Source organism: Frieseomelitta varia, unplaced genomic scaffold (assembly GCF_011392965.1).
Source record: "Frieseomelitta varia isolate USP_RPSP 00005682 unplaced genomic scaffold, Fvar_1.2 scaffold_804, whole genome shotgun sequence".
Classification (NCBI taxonomy): Eukaryota; Metazoa; Arthropoda; class Insecta; order Hymenoptera; family Apidae; genus Frieseomelitta; species Frieseomelitta varia.
In genome coordinates this window covers 100,102-104,534 of record NW_025110595.1, presented here as the reverse complement: position 1 = coordinate 104,534, position 4,433 = coordinate 100,102, and the positions used below count along the sequence as shown (strand labels likewise).

The window sequence follows — 4,433 nt, the reverse complement described above, 5'->3', positions numbered from 1 at the left end:
TTTCACATTCCATTATTACATATAAAATGATGTACGACTAAATTGATCAACATTATACAAAAGTAATATTCATGATATCACGTACTAGCATAGAAAACGTGGTAATACATAATATTGTGTTACGTGATAATAATATATTTTCTCCTGAAATGACCTTGAATTAATTGTGCGAGGTTTAATTTTGCATATCATGTATTAAAATAGCAAATTTAAAAAAATGTATGTTAATATATACTTGTAACGAAAGGAAGCGATAAAGCCCTGCGCACGATTCAAAGAAAGATGGCGATCCGCATCGTGAAAGCATACCTCACAGTCTCACATGACGCGGCGCTCACTCTCGCCGGCATGATCCCGTTCTCCATACTAGCAAAAGTGGACGCGAGCATCTTCCATCAAGTGCGACTAGCAGAAGACAACGGAGAAACTACCACGAAAGTGGACACGATGCGAATGCGTCGCCAAGCGCTGCAACTAGCCCCACAAAAATGGAAGCAGAAAGTGGAAAATGGCTACACTGTGAAGCCAGCCATTAGAGCGGTCCTCACACATTGGGAACAATGGATGGTCCGAGGGACTGACTGAGGTACTAACATTCAAGATCACGCAGGTACTCACCAGGCACGCGTGCTTCGGTGACTACCTGCATTGAATAGGAGCCGAAGCAATAGCGGCATGCGCAGAATGCGGTGCCGATACTGACACGATACAGCATACCATCGAAGAATGTCCAAACGTCCGGGAAAGAAGAACACTGAAAGATGCGATTGGTGCAAACCTCTCGCCGACGGCACTCGTCAGTACAGCAAAAAGGAGGAACCGCAATCACTCGCTTCTGTGAAGAAGTGATAGTGTCCAAGAAAGCAAAAGAGAGAAACCGAGAATCATAAGAACCGGTAAGACAGGAAAGGCGGCGGAGGCGCACAGGCGCCAAACGACATCACAAGAAACACCACGGATTAAGGACAAAACCTGAAGTCCTGGACGAAACACAAGAAGATGCGGCCTAGCATTGACTGCCGGTGCCGCGAAACCCACCCTAACCAGGATGAAGCGAGGACAACATCCTCCAAAGAGCAGCATAACAGGCTAATGACAGAGAAGCACCGGAAAATATTCCGGTCCCGGGGCTTCCAACAAGTACAGAAAGTAGGCCACTGTGGAGTCGGTAAGAATCCGATATTACCTAGCCTCTCCACCGGGGACTAGGTGTCTTAGGCAAGATTTCCTCCACGTAAAAGAAAAAAAAAAAAAAATACTTATAAAACATAGGAACATTTCTAACCTTCACTGGTATGGACCAGATATCTCCTCCATATTGGTCGTGGTGACCACTACTGGTCACCACTACGAGACATCTCACTTCATAATTACGCTGCCACAATTCCACTGTCGAGTTATCCCGCATTACAATTTCACTCTTACGGTGTTATTGACGAGACATCTCGCATCGCAATAGTTTTTGCCTTGCAATGGAGACGACATCTTGTATTCTATCAATACCATGGAAAACAATAACAATATTTTGCATTTTTTCTAATAAAACATGAGATAACTCACATTACCAGTGTCATCAAAGCGAAATTATGAAGAGATAACTCGTCAGTGATGTTGTAGAAATGGTGTTATGAAAGAATGTTACTCATCGAATGGTATTGCAACCGATAATGTTGTGGTGACATATTTCGCCCAAACAAAAGGAGCAGGAATCGAAATTTGAGAGACCGAAAAAAACCGAATATTATTTGACGGATATAGCAAACATCTATAGTAAAATATAATAAAGTGTAATAAAGCAAAATATAATCTATATAATAAAAAATATAGAAAAATATATAAAGATATAAATATTACATTAGATCTCTTTATTTGGCTGCTCGAATTTACGATTAATTATTATTTTTCCGAAATATTTTGAATCCTTTCTTGTTTAATCTCTTTTTTGTCAAAGTATAGAAATTACTTCATAACCAAAGATAGCTGCGTCACGTTGCTATAGAACCTGTTTTCTGCCGTAAAGTAAATGTAAAACGCAGTACATTAACGGCGATGAATGCTCGTGGATCAGATAAGTTATTCGAGGAGAAAAGACTACCATTAATCAATTAAATAAATAAATAATTTTGCATTTAATAAGAAGGAACGAATAAGTTCAAACATTGAAATATTTTTAACATGCAAATCATGCATAATCATGCAAATTTCGCATACGATTTAAAGAATAGTTGCAACTTATTATGTAAATTATTGTCCAGTACAACGAATCAAAGGTTCATGTACAAAACAGATATTATTTTCCTCTATATAATTCTGTGTTCAGATATAGTGTTTAGAATATAAAATCGAAAAATTCAGAGGAGATTTTTTAGACGGATTGTTAAGGCGAGCAAGGACGGAATTTATACCGTTTCTAGAAATTTTATATTTCTTAATGCATTAGAGCGCAGATATTAGATTTTCTACCAACACTGTTACCAACGAACGACCCTCTACAGTCGGTCCTTAGGATGAACCTATGAATATATTGGGAAAGTGAAAGTTGCACTTTCCACCAAAATTTCCTTCCGCAGCATACGGTGCTCGGTATATCCTTCCTAGATAGTTTTCCTGGAGAGGGAAATATCCAAGTCTTCATCGCAGAGAATTTTGGAGGTAGATACGAAAAGGATACTCATCGAAAACAAAAATGGAATGGATAGACACAGACTCTAGTCAGTAGAGATTAGAAAAAACGTTAATCGGGAGCACGAGATCAGAAAACCTCGAGATTCCTCAGTACACGTCGACTTTGGTAATTCGGTCTCACATTGTCGCTGATAATCCTTGGGATGCAGGGGGTTCATCGCACACAAGTGCGATATGCAAGTCTAGCGCAAGACGGCTTGATCAAGTTAGACTTAACATTTGATCCTACGAACCGAATTGGTAGCGTTAGACTTAACATGGATATTATTCAATATTAGAATAATAAATTTAATTGATAATTACAAGTGTAGCGGCCTAGAGTCCCTCGAGTACGAGTTTCGAACACCGACTTCTACAAGCCGCAAGTGACTGTGCGCCTAGCGTCGATCGAAGTCTAGCGATATTCGATGTTAAGCAAACACCCGCTAGGATGGGTGACCGTCTAGCCTAGCGCGAGTAGTTATGACAAGCGTCTGGGGTCCGCCCCACTGATGAGTCTAGGCAGCGACTCTGAGACGAAACGCACAACCTTTCCTCACCTTACCCATCACCAAAATCCTATCCTTCCATTCCACTTCCCCCATCCTCGCACTAAATGTAACTAATGTAAATATGTAAATAGCATAGTCAGTTACGCCCTTCACAAGTAACACTAATTTTAAATAAAAATGTTTTAAACAAATTAGAACTGATTTTTAATGAAAATTAAGTTAAGTAAAGTTTAACCACATAGAATGAACTTATGTACTAAAATAAGCATAATACTATAAATTTATACATCTCTAAAACTTAATAATTTTTTAAATGTTGAAATTTCTGGTCATTGGTTCATTGAAGTATGTATTTCATTGTGGTAAATGTACATGTCGTTTGCAAGGATAAGTAGTAACTTGTTGCATGTCGTTATTAACTATACTATCAGAAACGACTGCTCATCAGACGACTATCGTAAAAGAAAAAAAACATTAATTTTAATAGAATATATGAATAAAAAGAATATTTAAAAATTTGTCTCAGTACAATATTCAAAGATTGTTGATGTTGGAAATAGTATATATATTTCATCATTCAAAGTAACCATAAATACTTAATATTGAATCATTAAAATTTTAAAAATTAGATATATGTATATGTAGGTATAATTATACATACCAGAACATTCTCTTTTTATTCTCATAATATTATTTATACTCTATGTGTTAGCGCAATAATATTCTTAACAAAATTTCGACAAAGTTTTTGATTCATCATCCAAAGCAATATTATCCTGAAGTGGTCTGGAAATCATTTTCATCTGAAAAACAATAAATGCACTTTGCTACAGGTATTGAATGATTTATTAATACTAATTCTTGTACATTTATGTTTACTGTGCGAAATTGCTGTGTAAGTATAGCTTGATTGTAATACTACGTATACAAATATCTCGACATTATGAAATTTCTTATATTTTTTAGATATCAGGCAAAAAATGCAGTGAACAAAAGTTCGTTCGAAGTGACTACCTCTGAACAAAATATTATTATGCACACAGTAATAATAAACTCATTAAAAGCTTGAAAATGAAGTTGGTACATGTTTTGCTCAGTATACGATATTTCTGCAAATAATATATGTGCAAGAGTGTATTGAGTTACTGAATTTAAGTATTACTGTCCAAGCATTTTTTGCATTACACACGAGCAGATTAAATTGCATATGCTTATACGTTAATTCATTCTTATCTTGAAGATGGTTTAAGTATCTGA

At 36.6% G+C, this 4,433-nt stretch overlaps 1 long non-coding RNA gene across 1 annotated transcript; it reads left to right on the top strand.

Moving 5' to 3' along the window:
- The first annotated feature begins 3,843 nt into the window (after window positions 1-3,843).
- LOC122536152 lies at window positions 3,844-4,218 on the top strand. Its single transcript, XR_006308341.1, has 2 exons — window positions 3,844-4,009; window positions 4,143-4,218. It is a non-coding gene; the product is annotated as an uncharacterized LOC122536152 (long non-coding RNA).
- Window positions 4,219-4,433: the final 215 nt, after the last annotated feature.